Source organism: Pholcus phalangioides, unplaced genomic scaffold (genome assembly GCF_987345545.1).
Source record: "Pholcus phalangioides strain wild (caught in Gottingen) unplaced genomic scaffold, Ppha-v1.0 ptg000014l_1, whole genome shotgun sequence".
NCBI classification, from domain to species: domain Eukaryota; kingdom Metazoa; phylum Arthropoda; class Arachnida; order Araneae; family Pholcidae; genus Pholcus; species Pholcus phalangioides.
The window spans coordinates 25,429,008-25,451,943 of NW_028301607.1; the positions used below are offsets into that span (position 1 = coordinate 25,429,008).

A 22,936-nucleotide genomic window follows, 5' to 3' on the forward strand; every position below is an offset into this window, starting at 1 on the left:
AAAAATGTGGAACGCTTCACGATTTTGCGTGTCATCCTTGCGCAGGGGCCATGCTAATCTTCTCTGTATCGTTCCAATTTTAGTATATGTACTGCCGAAGCGAGTACAGTAAGCAATGATCGCGTTTTATTTATATACTAGAGGTTTATATTCTATAACAAAAATTAACTGTTACAATTTTTGGTAAAAAAAATATTTCATATTATATTATTTGTAAAAACTTGATCATAAAAATTTGAAAACGATGATAAATGCGGATGATTTCATAAAAATGTTCTTCAAAGTTTTTAATTATCTCTCACAATAGCTCTCGTTATGATTGCTAGATGGCGCTAAACGCAAAGTCCAGCGTTTCTTTAATCTGGAAAGCTGTGCATACAAAAACGATCTTCTGTCCATAAAGTTTTAATCACCATAATTTTTTTAAATATTTAATAAAATTTTTGAATTTTCTACTGCTAACTTTTTTCTGCAAAATTTTGGAGCCTTGTATTTCCGATTTGTGTAGCAAAAAATGCTTTGTACAAGAATTCGATAATGATAATAAATATTGAACATCTACTAATACTGCTGCAATTTTATTATCAGTAGTTCAAAAAAAAAGCAACACTCAAAATTCTATGTATTGAGAATTTTGCATTTTAAAGATTCACTTTTTATGGAACTGAAGGTGAGTTAATTTTTTTTTCGAATCTAATTACAGTAGACCGTATAAGAAGAGTTGGGAGTTTTTGCTATTTGTATAACAATATCTGTTTAATGCAGTGTAATTCTTTAATTTTTTTCGCTCTGGTTATTTCAGTTTCGTGCACATGATAAAGGAATACAGAAATACTTCGTGGTTTACTTATGTGTTCATTTAATTCATCTAATCTACGCAAATAAGCTATAATCCACATAAAATAGTACGTAATATAATACATTAAAACAATAATAGCCTACATCTAAAATAAATCTACGCTAACAAAAAATAATTAGCGCATATATCAATAAAATATGCGGGAACTAATTGGTGTGCGTAATTGAGCAAAATTACAGAATAAAAAATATGCATAATGAAAATATGTAGAATAGGGTTGTCAAAAATCTATTCGAATATTTTTTTTTCTCGCCACACACACAGACATGTAAAATAACAAGAAGCTTACTTTCAAGAAGCTTGATTATCAAGCGCATAATATTAATTTTAAGATATGGAAAAGTCTGCAGAAAGGGATATGAGTGGATATTGATTTTCCTGTTCCGTAAATATCATTGCAAAGATCGCGTTTTGCTTGAATTGTGGTATTTTTTCAATGGGCATAAAGACCAGAAAGAATATAAACGATGAATTTAGATGCGCCATCTATCGACGTTATTAACAGTGAACTTCCCGATCTCAGTTGAATTTTTAGTTTTAATTTAATGTGCGAGAAACACTTTTAAAGTTATATGAGGCACAAAATCAATACAAATAAATAAAATGTAATTTACATTACTGTAGTAGGAACAGAAAAATATATCTGTTGACAGATTAAAAAAGTATCTTCTTTGAGGGATCTCCACGGCGGCCGAACGAGCATACTTACCTGGCGCTGGAGATGCCGTGATCAATAAGGCGGCTCTCCCGGGTCGAGGCTTTCCATTGCACTCCGGTTGGTTGAAACCCGCCACATCCGCAAATTGCGGTTGCTTGGGGCGCATAATTTTTGGTAGCGGGGATAGCGTTCGCGCTGTCCTCCCCTTTTGAAATCAAGTAGAAATTTTTATATGTTCCCTCAGAAACAGCTTATTTATATTGATAGGGATACCCTTAGGCCGGTATATTACACTATAAAAGTTTGATAAAACTTGGAAAATAAGGTCAACGGTTGCATTTTCTAGAATGTAACCAATAACCTTATTGGTTAGATTTTTCAAGTTTTATAAAAGGGATTTTATCAAACTTTTATAATGTAATACCGGCCTTACGCACTTTCCATGCTGTTGCTCTTATAGCGTTAAGAAACGCAGGCGAGCATCATCTAAAATTTCCTCCACACTCAAATCAGCGTCTCTCCTAAAAAAAACTGGAAAGCTCGCGACAAGTTGGGACCCCATCCGGAAATTAATCATTATAAGCGAGATCCTCTGTGTCCGCGCGATTTACACGAGGAAACAATTTTTACTGATTGCCGTGTTAATAACACAGCGACGCACCTTCTCATTGTTATAATCAGGGACGGCGCGGACGCAGTCCCAGCTACCAAAAATTACGTGCCCCAGCAATCGCAATTTGCGAAAGCGGTAGACCTCAGCCGCCCGGAGTGCAATGGATACGGCCTCAGTCCAGAGATGCCCCCTTCCTGATCAGGGCTATCTCAGCACCAAGTAAGTATGACTATTCGGTTACTGTCGAAAAACTACTCCATCATTATCTAGAAATAATGTCGACTGTTAAATGACTTTTTCTGCGAATTGTATTTTGTATGTTTTTTTTATTTAATTTTAACTACAGGTGTTAATCTTTGATTTTAAAAATATTTTAAATAATTTTTATTGACTTCTCAAAGAACAAGTTGAAATTTTTAAGCTGATATTGAGTTGTTTTTCTGTTTCTAGATGGCGCTTTACATAGTTTGGCATAATTGCTATTCCAATTGTATTTGTGTATTAAAATTAATAAAAATGACACTTCATAAGCAGTACCCTTAGAAAAACTAGTATACACAATATTATTGATCTGGCGGATAAAATACTGAAAATTCAGAGCCGTCTCAACAGTATCATGATTATGCACTCGAAACAAACGGATGTTCTGGGGCCCTGTCACCCACGCTGAAATTGCAGTATCAGCTTATCAATTTACATAATATATCATTAATTGAGTACTTTGAAATGTATTTAAGATCTTCTGGCTGTGCCATACATTATGACTGGCCTGCCCCTATACCGACTAATCACTAAAAAAATTATCTTTCATCTACATACAGTATGTAGATGCGCGTTTAAAAAAGAAAGCGGTAAGACAACAACAAAAAAAAACTGTCTTCTGGTACTCTGAAAAATAAAATCTCAGCAATTTCTCCAAATTTCAAACGTAAACTCTAAACTCTTGATCATCCAAAAGATTCAAAGTACAAAGCTCGAATCATTTCTGAAAATCGAACTTTGGCCAAAACTCTCAGCCAATTCGGGCTTGGGCAGTAACATAAATATTATCAAGATATTTGGCGTACGTATAGAAAAATCGTAGAATAAAAGAAAATTTATTTTTAATTCATTGTACATGCGTGTGTGTTATAAAAAACTATATCCATTTATTATCACAACACATTAGTTTTTATTCGATTTCGAACTGTTTTCGCCACGCCTGCAAGAACGTTAACGATTCTTTCGAGGAGGGGGTGCACGATAGGATGGGTCGAAAAAAATGAAGAATATTTTAAAATGTCTATAGTGTAAAAAAAATCGGTTGATATCTTCCAGTCGTGCATCGTACTTGAAGTTTATGGCAATTGACGAAATTGAGCATTTTTCAGTATCACTTAAAGTTATACGATCGACACACAAAAGTTTGCTATGCTAATTTTATGTTCTAATAAAGTATAGTAAATTAAAACATTATTATATATAATAATATTTTAATGTTTATCGGTCACACGACGTGTTCGAAAAACAGGAATTAACCAAATTTTTACAAGTTTCCTTGTGCAGCTCATCGCCAGCAGAACTGGCGAAGAGCTGCACAATTCTGTCAGAACAAAACGATCCAAAATTTATTACAAGGAGGTGGCTGCACGTCGAGTTCACATCCTACCCAAACAACCATCCAAGGTAAAAAATTTTTGTGTAATTTACATTACATATATTTAAAAACTAGTTACCAAAATTGGCGCGTTCAAAATCTGACTTTTGGGAGAAATCAGTCATATAACTGATCTTGATATATACATATACACTCATGTCCATAAATTGAGGATAATGCCAGCTCCGGCAAATAAAGGTTCAGAAACAAAACAAACGTTACTTATTCATAAAGCCCATTTATTAAACAAAAGATAAAGAACAAAAACGATGGTGTATGTATGATACCATTCATAAAAATTACGATTTTTGCTCCCTGGAGCAATTGTAAAAAATATCTCCTTTACAAAAACTTACTATTACATGATTGGTATGATGGTTAATACATTGTATGTCGCCCATGCCATGAAATACAGTCCGTACAACGCCTAGGCAGGCTGAGTATCAAATTATCGATCTGATCTTGGGGAAGATCAATCCACTCAGCAAGCAATGCTCTCCGAAGTTCCGGTACACACGTAGGAGGTGGTTGACGGGCTGCAACTCGTCGGCCAAGCATGTCCCACACATGCTCTATCGGATTCAAGTCAGGTGAGAATGCTAGCCATTCCATACGGGTTATATCCTCAGATTCAAGGCATTCGTTTACGATGTTTGCTCGGTGAGGACGGGCGTTGTCATCCATAAACACAAATTCTGCGCCCATGGCACCCCTAAACAAACGTACATGTTGTTCCAGAATGATGTCCCGATAAATTTGGGCTTTCATGGTTCCGGTTTGAACATGCAGATCTGTTCTGGAACCCAGTATAATTCCACCCCAAACGAGCAATGCTGCACCACCGTAACGGTGTCGTTCAATGATGTTGTCTTGGTGGTAACGGGTACCTGGCGTTCTCCATATGAAAGTCCGACGTGAATCAGACTGCAAGCTAAACCTGGACTCGTCGGAAAACATCACACATGCCCACTGTGACGATGTCCACATTGCATGTTCTCTACTCCAGGCTAATCGCTGCCGACAGTGAGTTGCCGTGAGCGGAACACATCTGACAGGCCTGCGAGCATATAGACCAATATCTTCCAAACGTCTGTACACGGTTTGCCTTGAAACTGTGGTACCCGTGGCTGCAGATAGCTGACGAGGCAGGTCGGATGCTGTGCTCCGTCTGCTTCTTTCGGAAGTTACTGCCAAATACCGGTCTTCATTCGGCGTTGTAACTCGGGGGCGACCTGTACTGTAACGTCTACTGACATTTCCATTATCTTGGAATCGTTGCCAAAGCCTAGAGATGGCACTTTGGGCAATTCCAAGTTCCTCGGATACTTCCATCTGAGTACGCCCACATTCCAGGTGGCCGATAATTCTACCACGTAAAAAATCATCCACATGCGTCCTCTGTGTCATAACTATTCCCTTATGGCACTGAGCGCCTTACAGAACTCTTGTGAACAATTTCACTTCCTTGCCACCATTCCTTATAAACCCCCCTCTTACACTCTCGTCATTGTGACGTACTATCGGCATCATCTGGTGGCTTCCTGAAATTTGAATATCATTCTTGCAGATGTGTGTGATAATTCTGCAGGTGAAATTTTTACTTTAGATTTCGATTTCCGTGTGATTCTGAATTATCCTTAATTTATGGACATGAGCGTATAATAGCGTAGATCTGATATATTATAGTCATCTCTAGCTTCATGTCTGCATACTTTATTTGATTCTTCGATAACAAGTTTGATACATCTCTCGACTGTCTGAGTGTGACGGAGAAACTTTTTGATGACTCTGATGTGGTTAGTGTTGGAATTTGATGAATACAATATCATCATCACATACTTCCGGTAGCGTTGGGGAGGATAGAACAGGCAAGTACTCCAGTAAATAATTTCAATGTAATCTGTAGCTTAAAAGTTTATCTTAGGTAGCACGAAATGCCTAATAGTTTTTCCCTTTAGAGGCGGATTATCTTGCTTTTAAAGTTCTTCTATATCCAAGCTCTATCGAACGTGTTCTCTGTCATCAACGCTTATAGTCATGGCCCGCACATCCAGGTGTAAGGCCCGTAGCCTCGGATCTTTCGCGGGCCCTTCTATAGTTCATGTATAGCGTGAAAAAGCAAAATATTATGAGAATCGTCCCGGGCCCCAGGGCTAGAGCCCTGTCCGCCCCAGCCATGCTCATTCATAGCCAACCGTAAATTTTCGAACAGAGAAAATTATTTTTATTTTTGGTAACGTAAGTAAAAATGTGTCAAAAAACTATAAAATGGCTCAACTCAGCTGAACAGCTACTAACCACCATTTATCAAACTCTATATGTTCAATAATAAATGGATCGTTAATATTTGTACAGGAATTTCAGAAAGAATCGTTCGATTTCAAATTTTTTTTAAATAAATCTTTGAAATTAAAAAAACGCAGAATGATGAATAATATGTCAAAGGGAGGTGTCTGTATTTTTTGGATTATAAACAATTATGAATGGTCACTCTCAGAGGTTCCGGGTTGCTACGCCACTGCTGACAAACACTTCCCTTTCTGTCTCTCTCTCTCCAGGAATTTTCAACCCTTCTCCAGAATAACGATTCAATATTTTTATATTACTGATTGTACCATATATCTTCACTTCTAAATACAAATGCCAGCAGAATCTGGACACGAAACAAGCACAACTTTGACAATGAGCATAAAAGAAGCGGACACAGTCTTCTTCCCATCTCGGAGAGATATTGAAACGTTCCCGAATTATGGATGTGCCCGGAAATTTCTTAATTCATGTGAAAATAACAAAAAGCGATATTTCATGTTCCAGATTCATTATTGGGTATATTCTACTAAGAAGAAGATCAGGATTTTGACGAACCGTGGAAAATGACAATTCTAAACTACGACAGAAGAGAGGAAATATACACTAACAGATACTCAGCATACACAGATGGATCAAAAACAGACTTTGGGACTGGCCTGGCCTATATCATATTTGAAGCAGAGAACATTTTATATCAAGATAAAATAAAATTGTCAGATAATACTTCAGTTTTTATGGCAGAATTGCTTGCAATAAAGCTGACAATTGAAAAAGCAATTGAGATAGGATTATCTCAAATCGACATCTACAGCGACTCGATGTCAGCCTTAGAAAAATTGAAATCATTAAAGAAGACAGATAATATTATCAAAAATATTAGACAACTGCAAGAAAAAATCAGAATAAGATTACATTGGGTAAAAGCCCATGTAGGCAACCCTCGCAATGAACTTGTAGACAGACTGGCTAAAGAAAGTACAACGAAGACTACCATCGATATTCACTGTAAATATTCAAAGTTCCAGATACGAACTTTATTAAATCGCGATAACATGATCCAGTGGCAAAACCTATGGGACAACTCTACTAAAGGTCGTGCTACATATTACTTATACCCGAAGGTAAGCTGTGGCAGGATTAAAGGCAACTTTTATGTTAACCAGATACTGACCGAACACGGCGCTTTTGGTTATTATCAAGGGTGGAGACACCAGAAAGATGACTCTTGTGTATTTTGTGGTGAAAGGTGTGCAAGAAGAAGACATTACCTGTACGATTGTCGTTACTGGAAAAGTGAAAGAGAGATAATCATACCTCCGGATAAAAGAAATCTCGACATATTAACTCTTTTAAGAAACAAGGAAATTTATGAATTTTACATAGGAGTCATCAGAAAATCAATGGAGATATATCTCGAATATTGGTAGGGAATAGTGAAAAAAAAAAAAAAAAAAGGAAGGAGAGAACTTTTCCTAACTATATTGCGAATAATGTGTGAATACTGAAGTTTGTGACATTTTGATTTGAGTTTTATATTTTTAAGTTATCCCATGAGATTATGGGCATATATTTCGTATTTATTTTTACAGAGTGAAGTTGTTGTTTTGCATAGTGGATAATCTTTCTTTTCTTTATAAAACCCCAAAAGCTGAGGGGATTGTTATTATTTTTATGTATTTTATTATTTTATTTATTTATTTTTCCTCGCGAACGGCTGTTCGCTTTGATGGTGTTTTTGTAACCGTATAGAGTCTCGTGTGATCTTTCGTATCTTTAATATTGTTTCCGGCGATTTGTTAATTGGAAGCTCCGGCCCGGAATTATGATCTATATTTTGTCGAAGCCCTGATTTTCATATTCCCCCATTCTTTGTTATTTATTTTTATTTATTTACTTGTTTTGCTTATTGTTGTGCAATTGATTTGGATGTAATTTTACTTTTATTCGTTGTTTTTTGATATAGAGTTGAAGTAAACGGAAAGGGGGGGGGGGATGGAGTGGAATAAATGGGAAGCTTAAATAGCCAAAAAAAAAAAAAAAATATATATATATATATATATATATATATATATGTATGTGTGTGTGTGTATATATATATATATGTATTTTTAGACATCTCTGAGAAAATTGGACTCTTTGTGCTGAGAGGGATTGATTGAAATATTGAACTTCAGAACCCGCTGTATGCCTCTAGGGGCGGGACAGCAATATATATGATTGATATTCTACTGTATATATAGAATATACCCAATTTTTCATTGATTTTCAGTATAAGCAATCACGACGTAAGGGGGGTCATTCAAGTATTACGTCAGCATCGATGGGGGGGAGGGGGGAAAGGGGTTTCCGATTTGATGACTCCCGTCCCCCCTTGTGATCAAAAATCATCAAATCGGAAACCCCTTTCCCCCCCCCCCCCCACCATCGATGCTGACGTAATACTTGAATCTATCAAGTAATGTATTAAGTAATACTTTGGATGATGCTTACGTCATCAAGCACTCTTTATGAAGATATGAAATATTCTTAATGGCATCTCATTCGGTGCGCTAAAAACGGGGAAAAAAAACCTTTCGATAGTTATTGGGCACCTGAACTAACATTATCCCTATTGATAAGTCCCCTACAGAACCACTTTAGTAATCTCTAAATGCTTCACGGATCCTTCAAGTGCTCTGGAACTGTGCCACGCATCATTCAAGTGATCCGTAATTATGCCACGGGTCACTTAAGTAATCTGGGAATCAAGGAAACATTTATTTTCTGGATATTATGCTGAGGTTAACTCGGAAAGAAAAGTCATCTTGTCTCCGCCGGGACTCTCTAGAATCCAGGCCCTCTTGCATACGGGAAAGCATGCTACCATCTACACCACTGGAGACACGACCCTGCCTTCCTTATTTCATGCACTGTGGTGTGAGGTGCTGAAGTAGAGACATTCGTAGCCTCTCTTAACTTCAGGAATTGGCCCCCAGGTGGGACGGTTTAGAGAGAGAGAGATAGATGGCTTTTTTCTCAGCCCAAATTTTCTGAAGTTAAGAAAGGCTACTAATGTCTTTACGTCAGCGCCTCACGCCACAGTGCGTGAAATAAAGAAGGCAGGGTCGTGTCTCCAGTGGTGTAGATGGTAGCATGCTTGCCCGGTATGCAAGAGGGCATGGGTGCGAGTCCCGGCGGAGGCAAGATGACTTTTCTTTCCGAGTTCACCTCACAGCATAATATCCGGAAAATAAATGTTTCCTTGATATCTTGGGCTGAGACAAAAAAGCCATCTATCTCTCTAATCTGGGAATGTTCCGCGGGTAACTTGAGTGATGTAGAACCGTACTGTGTGTATGTGTGTGTGGGCCGCTTAAGTGCTCTAAAACTGTGCCACATGTCACTCAAGGGAACGCTAAATGTGCCACGGATCGTTTAAGTGTTCTGTAACAGTGTCGCGGGTTACTTAGGTGATCTTTGAATGTGAAAGTGATCTTTGAGGCCTACTTCAGTGATCTGAAAATGTGCCACGGGTCACTAAAGCAATTTGTGAACGTGCCGCTTAGTTCATTCTTATAAAATTAGGTTGGGGGGGGGGGCAAGCTACATCAGATAACCTTCAGGGCCACACTTGGTCTGCGGGTCAAGGGTTTACCCAAGGGTGGGTCGCAATGAATTTCTTAAAGAGAAACTCCGAGTCCTTCAAATAGCATTGAAATTAACAGAAATCGATTATAATAATAATATAAAGGTATTTTCTTTCGAGGGCGCGGTAGCCCAGGTCGATAAGATACTCGCCTAAAGTACCAAAGGATGTGCAGAGGTGTCGCGAGTTCGATACCCGGTTCGTCCTTGTCAGAAAACTTTCCTGACACAGGGGTACAACAGAAACGGCGGCATGACCACAGAAAAAATTGCTACCGCAGGGAGTCCCCCATCGAGGGGTTAGTGCACCAATCCCTCGACGAGTATAAAAAACAAGCCTGCCGTTCGGAATCGGCAATAAATTGTGGGTCCCGGTCTAATTAGCCCTCGTGTGCAGAAATTGACCGTGGTGCGACAAAAATGATCAAATGTATTTTCTTTCGAAATTTTAATTTTTTTTAAAATATTTTTTCCATTAAATTTTCTTTTTCGTCTGGGGAGGAGAGGCGCACGAGCCCCCCCCCCCCCCCGCGTACGTTTCTGTTCCCACCAATATGCGTCAGGAGGTAGGGGGCAGTGATGACGAAATTTTGCTGAAAAGAGGGAGGGGGTAAGAAATGGCTAAAAATTTGCTTACGTAATACTTGAACGGCCCCTAATATATAAATTTTCGTCTATATTGCCGGTGCCTGAATTTCATTCACACCCGCCAGTAGCGGATGAAACAGCTGACGCTTGTTTTCTTGGCCGTAAATTATACTTTTTAATAGGTACCCGTAATGAGACTCGCTTTTTGGCTCATAAGATGGGTCGTCTGAGCGCGAATGTCGACCACTTGTACCTACAGCTCGCGTCTTATTGTGAAGTAGATGCAGGTTACGGTCCAGGAATTGAATCAACATCCTGCAAACGTCGAAAGTTGAGAGGACTGTATACAATTCTTATCCCCGAAGCCAGCCCAAAATTTTTAGGTAAACCCCAAAAATTTGGCTGTATTCGGATAAGCAGTTTTTGAGGAAAAACTACCCATAGTACGTTAACTTTAATCATAATCACCCTGTATCTAAATTGGAGGCAATTAGCTCTACCCAGGTGATTGGGCCTCAGAAAAATAACTTTGACGAGGAGGAGGGGCTATGATTTTTTTAAGATGGCCCTGATTTGAGCGGTTTACGGAAAATTCACCGCCATGCAATTCACCGCTAGGAAGCAATTCATTGACGGAAAATTCACTGACAACAGTTCGACATAAGTGAGTGAGCGAGGAGTGACGTAGTTGGTGAGTCAGTAAATTATACAATAGTTAGTGAATGAGTGAAAGAGTAGTTAGTGTTGGTGAGTAAGCCACCTCGCGATATAGTAAGTCACCTAGTGAGGAGTGAGTGACGGAATGAGCGACCTAGTCAGGAAGTAACTGAGTGAGCGACTTTGTTAGTGAGCAAGCGACATTGTGAGGGAGCGAGTGACAGAATGAACAAGTGAACGATTAGGTGATTGAGTGTGTAACAGAGTAATCAACCTAGTGAGTTGATGTTGGAATGAGTGACCGTGGCCGAGTGAGGGAAATAGTGAGCTATCTAAGAAGCAATTGATCGAACTAGGAAACAAGTGAGCGACTAAGTGAGTATGTGACCTATGAAGTAAAGGAGTGACCTCATTCATTCACTGGCTCATACACTCATTACGAAAACTTTGCCGCGGACATTTCTGCCCTGACTATATGAGCGACCCATATGAATTACTGATTGAGTGACCGTATGAGTGATGAAGTGAGTTGGACATTTACCCCCTGACGTTTCGCCTGCCCTGACCGAATGAATGACTGTACGAGTGAATATTTGAATGATAATATTTTGAGTGACCAAGTGACCTACTACTTTACCGCACACCAACTCTCGTCATACATCGCCATACAGTAATTTCCAACCAGTTGAGTCGGGTAGTCGCCATCTATCGGTGGTTGCTCCAGGGTTCGGTAGGTAAAGAACTTGTTTCTGATATGGAATTGACAGTAACCTTCATGGTGGAAGACGAGCATCTTAGGGGCCGTTCAAGTATTACGTCAGCAAACGTTAAGCAATTTTTGACCTTCTCCCACCTTCGTGTCAAAAAGTAATGAAGAAAAAATTAAAGAAAAACTTTTTTGCATTAAAACTTTTTTTTTATGCAAAAATATTTATTTCTTTTTTTAAATTAAAATTTCGAATGAAATTACCTTTGTATGTTATTATAATCGATTTCTGTTAATTTCAATGCTATTTGAAGTTCTCAAAATTTCACTTTAAGAAATTCGTTGCGACCCACCCTCTAAGCCATATATGCTAAACACATGATCCGTTGGCCAGATGTGGCCCTGTGGGACTATCTAGTACATTTTTTTTTTCATTTTGGCACACCCAGTAAAGATGCCATTAAGAATGTTTCGTATTTTTATAAGGGGTGGTCGATGACGTAAGCGTATTCCATCCACCCCTCTCTTTTTCGAGGTACATCAGCGTTAAGTTGTGGTAATTTGGAAATGTAAAGACGTATTTTATGTTAAAACGTTTGTGGAGACTTTCATATCAAGAACTTGGTAATATTGAGTCCTCGGATTTACCACTTTTCTAATGAATTGGGAATTGCAACAATGAAAAAGGGTTTGACGGTGAAGAAAACACAACAATGCTTTCGGAATTATGCAATGGAATTCGTAATAATGAGTGATAACAGAGAGAATTTTCAACAATATGGGGAAAATATAGTATAAATACCACTGCCCGTCAGATTTCAAGTTGCCAGGCAGAGTTAGTTCGCGACTTCATCTTACCTGAGATAAACTAGTAGGAAATTTTTTTTTAACGAACTAAATAGACGGCCCCAATTTTCATAACTTTGTTGCAAAGGTCTCTTGAAAAGGCAATTCATACCGGTTCACTACAGGCTGAGCGTGTTCGGATGTGCCCAAATCCCGTAATCCTCTAGAGGCGGTGACACTTCACTAGCGCTGGGGCTAAATGCTCGTTTGCCTCTCGTCGCCTGGTGCCACTCGCAAGCAAAAATGCCTTGATTCTCAATTCATTATTGGAATCAAGTCATTATTCCAAACTACGGTGATGGAGCAGCAGAGGTTTTTCCAAGCAATTTGCGAGTAAGGTATGTCTTAGAAGGATCCGTCCTTCGTTTACATTCGTTCGAATGAAAAAGAATGCGGCAATGTTTTTAATAGTAATAATCATTCGAACGAAGCCGAAGTAACGAGCATGAGGGTTCGCGAAACTCTGTCCGATTAATAGTCAGAAAATAATTGATAGTAATAGCGATTCGAGGAAAATGTATCAATTATTTTTCTACAACGGATTCGTAAGGGGGAGGTTCGTTTATTCTTTGGCTCTGCTGTGTATCACCGGGACGTTCTCATTTCTTCGGAGATACGTCTTTCGTGAGAGTTGTGTAACAAGAAGTTACCGTGTGAAACATCGATATAACGATACTCTGCAGTCCAAGAAAAAGTATCTTTGCAGATAGGTCATCGTTATACCGAGAGGAAGCATTACCATCAGTCACCATAAAATTTATGCTGTTTTTGGCATCTCTTCTGGATTGGCGTTGTCGATACCAGTATAAAATGCATTTATAAGCATTTATTCACATTAAAATTGTAATTGATTAATTGATTTTTTTCAAATGGTTAGTTGTTCCACACTTTGTAAAGTGGTTCACCGCACATTTACTTTTGTGTACAACACAGAAAGTAGCTTCACGACATTTTCATTAACACTTTTACGGTCATAATGGCGGACTCTCATCGTGAAGACCCGAAACCAACCATGATCCCCACTCTGTCCCCATAGGGGATATAAGCTGGTCATTCAGAGGGTTTGGAAGGTAATGGTTTCGGCCATGATGGAAGAGCTATGCGGCGCACTAAGCACCGAAAGACTTTTATTTCAGGCGCAACCTTTGTTCACATGTACAATAAAACATCCCGGGAAGTTCCCGGTAACGGGGATTTGCGCTACAAACCATTCACATGACGTTCAGTTTATACCGGTAACCCCCTCTTCTTTCCGGAAGTCGTCACTGGTTACGTTGGTTCAACGTCATTCAAGATGGCTAACGAAGGAACTTGCAGTAGTTTACGCGGTGCAAAGGATTATGGGAGAGAAGGTCGGTGTCGACCACCAATCCACCCCAAGAAAGTTGGGCTTTTTTTGTGATGAGCTTCTCTCCCACCTTTTTTTTCCCTGCGAGCGGAAAAAAGTTGCCATGCCGGTAATTATCACCAAAACGACCCCCCCCCCCCAATCTTGCACATGTGAACGGGGCTTGAGATTACATTGGACAGGTTCCATTATTTAAAAGAGGTACGCGCGTTGCCAGAAAGCCTCGATAGGGGCTCACGAATAACTATATACAAGGTATCCTAGCGCAAGTTAAGTGCTAGCGCAACCTTTATTTCAGCAACCGTCTGTCGTTCGAGAGGCCGAATTCGGCATCCAAAAGATATACATTGTTGCAGAATTTACAGAAATGCTAAAAAACAACCATAATGAAAGAAATAATTCTAGAAGAAAAAAATAATTTCATAGTTGATGAAAATTTAAAATTAAATTAATGGAAAATAATCACAGATTTACTGAAAGAAATAATTGCAGAACTAGTTATAAAAATAATTTCAGAATTATTATTGAGAAAATTTCAGAATTGTTAAGAGCGATTTTCTCTCTCTCAGAACTGTTAAGAGTAATAATTCATGAAAACAAATTAAGAAGTTTTGGGAGAAATAATTTCATAATAATGAAAGTTTTAAATTAATGGAAAACTAATTTCAGAACTTTCGGGAAAATTTCAGATTCAATAAAAGAAATAATTAATTAAAAGGAATTAATTCATGAATTAATTCATGAAAGGAAGTTGTTTGAAAATAAATAAAAATTCAAATATATATATATATATAATGATATAATGAACGATGAATTTAGTCAATGAAAGTGTTCAATTATAAATTTTGAGAACCCTGTTTAAAAACCAAGAAATTTTAACCAAACCAATTTTAACCCTGTTTTAAAACTAAAACCCGCGAAAATGCTCGATGACCCACTGTCTTCGTGGAAAGTTTGATTTGGCCCGCAATGTCTGAAAGGTTGAAGAGACCCCTTGCCCTTGCAAATACCACGTTCTCCATTTCAGTCGCAAACAGGACGTTACGTTTTAATTTGTACTCTCGAGGGATTCCGCAAGGGTCCAAAATTCTTTTCCGTTGAAGACAGATTTTTTTCCGTTTAATATTGGTACAATTAATATAATGTGTGAAATTATGCAACGATCTTGTACGTAATGTACTCTATAATTACTGCACTATATATATACAGTAAAACCTCGTTAAGTCGTCATTTTTCTTCAGACCCTTCCAGCTCTCATAGACCACAATGCTATTAAACCCTCGTTTACTCGTCACTAATTTCGGTTAACTCGTCACTATGAAAAAAATTGAGAAAGTGGAACAGATTATTTTTATGACTCCCATTAAAAAAAGAGCTTGTTAACAGCATTGCCATATGCTTAAAAAATCCTATATACCCAAACGGAACAGTTTAAGTAACGAAAGTTACGCTGGGGAAGTTCATTTGCCGACTAAGGTTTTTGGAACGTTGGGGACTGTTCAAGCTAGATCTCATTTCTGCGTGGGCTCCATTGGAGAAACTGGACAAAACGCGAGACACCCAAGCTCTGTCGCAAGAAGCAACGTAAGCATTTCGCCCCCCCCCCCTCCGAGGGGGAGCGGGCAGGGCATCTCCGGTAAAACCAAAATTTACTGATATGTCAAAGATTACATAAAGGAAATCAAAAATTACGTAAATCAAAGAATCAAATTAATCAATTTAAAGTCAAAGTGCAACGGGCACGGATAATAAATAATCATAGGAAGCATGGGATCTACTAATTTAGGGCTTGAAATTTAAACAAAATATCTTTGTTGAAAAAAATTAGACATTCTTTCCCAAGTTGAGGTCTTCTGTTTACTTTTCCCTGCCCAGGGCCCCTCCACCAAGTCAAAAGTGTTAGAGATTACTTTGTAAGTTGCATCATTGAACTACTGATGAAGAATTCAAACACTAAAATTAAATTTGATGTATATGTAAAATTAATGTGCAATATAGAGTTCTGTTATGAAGAAAAGCTACTTATTCAAACAGTTGCTCTGTCAGTCTATAAATTAAAAATTGCTAGTATAAATAAAAGTGTACCAGTGCATCAATAAGTTAAGTGATAAGAGATGAAAAAGATAAAAAATTGCTATTATTTTTTCTTTCGCTATCTATAAATTTTATTAATATTGTTATTTTGATTCATACTTTAATAAATGCCACATTACTTTAAATTTATACGATTTTCATAACATTGCACATTAAAACTGACGGAACTTCTCTTAAGTCGTCACTCCGCTTAAGCCGTCATAATTTTTCGATAACTTGAGGTGACGACTTATCGAGGTTTTACTGTATATATATATATATATATATATTTTTTTTTTTTATCACTTGATATGATACATTACTTATTAAAAGCAAATTACGCACGCCTTTACTTTGAATTTCACAAGAAATAATATACATATTTACACACACACACACACACACACTAGCTATTCGCATCGCACAATAATTAGTGAAAAATTAAAAAAACAAACTAATGAACAAATAAATTTTCATTTTTTCCAGTAATCAGTAAGAGTTTTCTGTATGAAGTTTTTTCATAAACTTCCCTTTGCTTCCTGACTTTCTGCCAATAGTTTTGCTTCAGAAATCATATTTTGTATGACTTCTGGAAGCAAACCTGTTCGCAGAAAGAGTTCGAGTCATTACGCTGTAAAGTGCCGCAGATACAGATGCTGTCAACATTTTGACAGCATCTGTATACGTCTTCACCCTACACTGTTCTTCATCCGAAATGACGGCATCCATCTCTTCTTTTCATCCTCCTCTTTTCTCTCTCTCCTCTTCATCCACTTTTCCACTTCCTCTAAACTTTTCAACAAAAGTGTCAATATCTGCCGTGCCAGGTTCAGTTTATACATTGTCATCAATGTTCGTATAATCCTCAGCACTGTAATCACGGAAAATAGCCAATCTAGCGCACCGTTTGGAAATCCAACTCTTCGTTGATTTCTCCCGCAGGAAAACCCGCTTTTCCGGAACATTTTGTTACAGTTTCAGGAAGCAACTGCTTTACCGCATGGCTAATCCAAATCACTGCATCAAGTACTTCATACACACTGGCAAAGACCTCAGCTTTTTCGGGCCCTGTATTGCTGTCATGGCTCGGGCTCTGGGCTTGCACGTTTTATATACCCTATAGAAGGAGCCATCTTGACAGGATGCTTCGTTCGGCCTCCGTGGAGATCCCTCAAAGAAGATACTTTTTTAATCTGTCAACAGATATATTTTTCTGTTCCTACTACAGTAATGTAAATTACATTTTATTTATTTGTATTGATTTTGTGCCTCATATAACTTTAAAAGTGTTTCTCGCACATTAAATTAAAACTAAAAATTCAACTGAGATCGGGAAGTTCACTGTTAATAACGTCGATAGATGGCGCATCTAAATTCATCGTTTATATTCTTTCTGGTCTTTATGCCCATTGAAAAAATACCACAATTCAAGCAAAACGCGATCTTTGCAATGATATTTACGGAACAGGAAAATCAATATCCACTCACATGGAGAGAGGTGGCCACGGGAGAGTCATTATGAGAGGTGGTGGAAAGGAGCGTCGTCTTCTAAATATGAGAAAGAGCGGTCCCGCCGTTGAAGAATTCCCCCCCCCCCACGTAACTTGAAGATCCCCTCAAAGTCAAGTCACTCAAACCCCATTTAATTTAGAACTGCCAAAAGTCGTAACATTTTACTTGAAGATGTAAGTTCAAGAAAAACAGCTATAAAAAAAAAACAGTATGAAGTGTCATTTCGTCATATCAGTTGCTCCCAACTGATCCAGGAGGAAGGTTCACCGGCTGTTACACCTTCGTACTAAATGCAAGGAACCCGAAATGCAAGGAGCAACTAGCAGTCATATAAGATGAAGCCCAGCAGCAGACTCTTGCAGTCCAGTCCAAGGATGGTACTTCGACCACATTATCCCGAGTGGTAGTACAGATGGAGAACTTTGATGCTCCGACATCGTAAAGTATGTGCACGGACCGTCGCTTCAGCAGATACAGAGGACATTAATCGTTCAATTGGCCTAGCAGATTCGCCCGTCTAAGGATGACATGAAATAACGAACTGTCCGTACTGAGTGTTCAAGTTAAAGGGAACTGTTCATCGAAATCCGGTTGTCAAGAATGAAGTGACCTTAATATGGGAGATAGTGAGTAAATTTTCTCTTTCAAATTTTGTTGAGTGGTTGGGCAAAAACCAAACTGGAGCGATATTTAGTTTTTTGTGTTTTGCACCCAAATAATTTTTAATTTTTCGATAAGTAAAGTAAGGTATTTCAGCATCGTTGTTCCTTTTTTTGGTATTTTGTTTTTGGTTATATGAATTAAGAATTAAAGAACCTAATGTGCATTTAGACCTCTGTGTGTTGATATATTCCTTTTTCTTTGTGACTTAATTGTTTCGGTTAAAATGCTCTAGTACATATTTATTCAGGAGAATTACTCACCGACACACAAAGGGTTGTTGCGGACACGGTAACAACTCAAAAATGGTACTCCACTAATATGATCACCAGGCCAAAAGTTTTTTTTCTTGGGGTACTGTCAACTTAAATAGTACTCAACAATTTTGCACCACAACATAATTGGTACCGTGAAAAACAACCATCATCACACTGGTGCCATGAAGAATCCGTAAAAACCTCAAACGTCACACGTGTCTAAACCAGTGCCGTCTAAACGCATGGGGCCCGCCCGGGGGCCTCAAAGAAATTAGAACCGGTTGAAATTTTCGAAAATTTGTTAGGTAGGGCCTCAGAAAAATAATTTGGCCCGGGGCCCCATCATGCTCTTAAGACGGCCCTGGTCTAAAACATGATTTTTCAAAAATCTAGAGCTTTTGTGCGCCCGCACGTGGTATTTTGTGGAAGAGCCACACTCTAGGGGCCAAAGAGCCGCATGTGGCTCGCGCGCCCGGTTTGCCGACCACTGCCCTAAGGGACAGATCCTGGGCCATGACTAGTCTTAAAGGGCGCGGTAGCCCGGTCGATAAGATGCTCGCCTAAAGTGCCAAAGGATGGTTGGAGGTGTCGCGAGTTCGATACCCAGTTCGTCCTTGTCAGAAAACTTTCCTGACACAGGGGTACAACAAAAAACGGCGACTTGACCGCAGCAAAAATTGCTACCGCAGGGAGTCCTCCATCGAGGGGTTAGTGCACCAATCCCTCGACGAGTATGAAAAACAAGCCTGCCGTTCGGAATCGGCAATAAATTGCGGGTCCCGGTCTAATTAGCCCTCGTGTGCAGAAAATGACCGTGGTGCGACAAAAATGATCAAATGACTAGTCTTAAAGTAATATAGGCTCGATAAGTGCGACCAAAGCTGTATTAAAGATTAAAATCTTAAGTCGCTTTGGGTGCGACAAATTCAAATAAATCACCAAAATGTTACTGGATCAAAAAAAATATATGGGAATTGTTGGGTGAGCATGTTGCCAAAAAATGTGGAACGCTTCACGATTTTGCGTGTCATCCTTGCGCAGGGGCCATGCTAATCTTCTCTGTATCGTTCCAATTTTAGTATATGTACTGCCGAAGCGAGTACAGTAAGCAATGATCGCGTTTTATTTATATACTAGAGGTTTATATTCTATAACAAAAATTAACTGTTACAATTTTTGGTAAAAAAAATATTTCATATTATATTATTTGTAAAAACTTGATCATAAAAATTTGAAAACGATGATAAATGCGGATGATTTCATAAAAATGTTCTTCAAAGTTTTTAATTATCTCTCACAATAGCTCTCGTTATGATTGCTAGATGGCGCTAAACGCAAAGTCCAGCGTTTCTTTAATCTGGAAAGCTGTGCATACAAAAACGATCTTCTGTCCATAAAGTTTTAATCACCATAATTTTTTTAAATATTTAATAAAATTTTTGAATTTTCTACTGCTAACTTTTTTCTGCAAAATTTTGGAGCCTTGTATTTCCGATTTGTGTAGCAAAAAATGCTTTGTACAAGAATTCGATAATGATAATAAATATTGAACATCTACTAATACTGCTGCAATTTTATTATCAGTAGTTCAAAAAAAAAGCAACACTCAAAATTCTATGTATTGAGAATTTTGCATTTTAAAGATTCACTTTTTATGGAACTGAAGGTGAGTTAATTTTTTTTTCGAATCTAATTACAGTAGACCGTATAAGAAGAGTTGGGAGTTTTTGCTATTTGTATAACAATATCTGTTTAATGCAGTGTAATTCTTTAATTTTTTTCGCTCTGGTTATTTCAGTTTCGTGCACATGATAAAGGAATACAGAAATACTTCGTGGTTTACTTATGTGTTCATTTAATTCATCTAATCTACGCAAATAAGCTATAATCCACATAAAATAGTACGTAATATAATACATTAAAACAATAATAGCCTACATCTAAAATAAATCTACGCTAACAAAAAATAATTAGCGCATATATCAATAAAATATGCGGGAACTAATTGGTGTGCGTAATTGAGCAAAATTACAGAATAAAAAATATGCATAATGAAAATATGTAGAATAGGGTTGTCAAAAATCTATTCGAATATTTTTTTTTCTCGCCACACACACAGACATGTAAAATAACAAGAAGCTTACTTTCAAGAAGCTTGATTATCAAGCGCATAATATTAATTTTAAGATATGGAAAAGTCTGCAGAAAGGGATATGAGTGGATATTGATTTTCCTGTTCCGTAAATATCATTGCAAAGATCGCGTTTTGCTTGAATTGTGGTATTTTTTCAATGGGCATAAAGACCAGAAAGAATATAAACGATGAATTTAGATGCGCCATCTATCGACGTTATTAACAGTGAACTTCCCGATCTCAGTTGAATTTTTAGTTTTAATTTAATGTGCGAGAAACACTTTTAAAGTTATATGAGGCACAAAATCAATACAAATAAATAAAATGTAATTTACATTACTGTAGTAGGAACAGAAAAATATATCTGTTGACAGATTAAAAAAGTATCTTCTTTGAGGGATCTCCACGGCGGCCGAACGAGCATACTTACCTGGCGCTGGAGATGCCGTGATCAATAAGGCGGCTCTCCCGGGTCGAGGCTTTCCATTGCACTCCGGTTGGTTGAAACCCGCCACATCCGCAAATTGCGGTTGCTTGGGGCGCATAATTTTTGGTAGCGGGGATAGCGTTCGCGCTGTCCTCCCCTTTTGAAATCAAGTAGAAATTTTTATATGTTCCCTCAGAAACAGCTTATTTATATTGATAGGGATACCCTTAGGCCGGTATATTACACTATAAAAGTTTGATAAAACTTGGAAAATAAGGTCAACGGTTGCATTTTCTAGAATGTAACCAATAACCTTATTGGTTAGATTTTTCAAGTTTTATAAAAGGGATTTTATCAAACTTTTATAATGTAATACCGGCCTTACGCACTTTCCATGCTGTTGCTCTTATAGCGTTAAGAAACGCAGGCGAGCATCATCTAAAATTTCCTCCACACTCAAATCAGCGTCTCTCCTAAAAAAAACTGGAAAGCTCGCGACAAGTTGGGACCCCATCCGGAAATTAATCATTATAAGCGAGATCCTCTGTGTCCGCGCGATTTACACGAGGAAACAATTTTTACTGATTGCCGTGTTAATAACACAGCGACGCACCTTCTCATTGTTATAATCAGGGACGGCGCGGACGCAGTCCCAGCTACCAAAAATTACGTGCCCCAGCAATCGCAATTTGCGAAAGCGGTAGACCTCAGCCGCCCGGAGTGCAATGGATACGGCCTCAGTCCAGAGATGCCCCCTTCCTGATCAGGGCTATCTCAGCACCAAGTAAGTATGACTATTCGGTTACTGTCGAAAAACTACTCCATCATTATCTAGAAATAATGTCGACTGTTAAATGACTTTTTCTGCGAATTGTATTTTGTATGTTTTTTTTATTTAATTTTAACTACAGGTGTTAATCTTTGATTTTAAAAATATTTTAAATAATTTTTATTGACTTCTCAAAGAACAAGTTGAAATTTTTAAGCTGATATTGAGTTGTTTTTCTGTTTCTAGATGGCGCTTTACATAGTTTGGCATAATTGCTATTCCAATTGTATTTGTGTATTAAAATTAATAAAAATGACACTTCATAAGCAGTACCCTTAGAAAAACTAGTATACACAATATTATTGATCTGGCGGATAAAATACTGAAAATTCAGAGCCGTCTCAACAGTATCATGATTATGCACTCGAAACAAACGGATGTTCTGGGGCCCTGTCACCCACGCTGAAATTGCAGTATCAGCTTATCAATTTACATAATATATCATTAATTGAGTACTTTGAAATGTATTTAAGATCTTCTGGCTGTGCCATACATTATGACTGGCCTGCCCCTATACCGACTAATCACTAAAAAAATTATCTTTCATCTACATACAGTATGTAGATGCGCGTTTAAAAAAGAAAGCGGTAAGACAACAACAAAAAAAAACTGTCTTCTGGTACTCTGAAAAATAAAATCTCAGCAATTTCTCCAAATTTCAAACGTAAACTCTAAACTCTTGATCATCCAAAAGATTCAAAGTACAAAGCTCGAATCATTTCTGAAAATCGAACTTTGGCCAAAACTCTCAGCCAATTCGGGCTTGGGCAGTAACATAAATATTATCAAGATATTTGGCGTACGTATAGAAAAATCGTAGAATAAAAGAAAATTTATTTTTAATTCATTGTACATGCGTGTGTGTTATAAAAAACTATATCCATTTATTATCACAACACATTAGTTTTTATTCGATTTCGAACTGTTTTCGCCACGCCTGCAAGAACGTTAACGATTCTTTCGAGGAGGGGGTGCACGATAGGATGGGTCGAAAAAAATGAAGAATATTTTAAAATGTCTATAGTGTAAAAAAAATCGGTTGATATCTTCCAGTCGTGCATCGTACTTGAAGTTTATGGCAATTGACGAAATTGAGCATTTTTCAGTATCACTTAAAGTTATACGATCGACACACAAAAGTTTGCTATGCTAATTTTATGTTCTAATAAAGTATAGTAAATTAAAACATTATTATATAT

The 22,936-nt window shown here is 37.8% G+C and overlaps 6 non-coding genes across 6 annotated transcripts; 2 read left to right on the top strand and 4 right to left on the bottom strand.

The window, feature by feature from the left end:
- LOC149078344 (U6 spliceosomal RNA) lies at positions 1-107 on the bottom strand. Its single transcript, XR_016193936.1, has one exon. It is a non-coding gene; the product is annotated as a U6 spliceosomal RNA (small nuclear RNA).
- A 1,453-nt stretch (positions 108-1,560) lies between these two features.
- LOC149078345 (U1 spliceosomal RNA) lies at positions 1,561-1,721 on the top strand. The gene has a single exon (XR_016193946.1). It is a non-coding gene; the product is annotated as a U1 spliceosomal RNA (small nuclear RNA).
- A 473-nt stretch (positions 1,722-2,194) lies between these two features.
- LOC149078346 (U1 spliceosomal RNA) lies at positions 2,195-2,357 on the bottom strand. The gene has a single exon (XR_016193933.1). It is a non-coding gene; the product is annotated as a U1 spliceosomal RNA (small nuclear RNA).
- Positions 2,358-19,343: 16,986 nt separating this feature from the next.
- LOC149078347 (U6 spliceosomal RNA) lies at positions 19,344-19,450 on the bottom strand. The gene has a single exon (XR_016193937.1). It is a non-coding gene; the product is annotated as a U6 spliceosomal RNA (small nuclear RNA).
- Positions 19,451-20,903: 1,453 nt separating this feature from the next.
- On the top strand, positions 20,904-21,064 carry LOC149078348 (U1 spliceosomal RNA). Its single transcript, XR_016193929.1, has one exon. It is a non-coding gene; the product is annotated as a U1 spliceosomal RNA (small nuclear RNA).
- Positions 21,065-21,537: 473 nt separating this feature from the next.
- LOC149078349 (U1 spliceosomal RNA) lies at positions 21,538-21,700 on the bottom strand. The gene has a single exon (XR_016193934.1). It is a non-coding gene; the product is annotated as a U1 spliceosomal RNA (small nuclear RNA).
- Between the last annotated feature and the right edge of the window lie 1,236 nt (positions 21,701-22,936).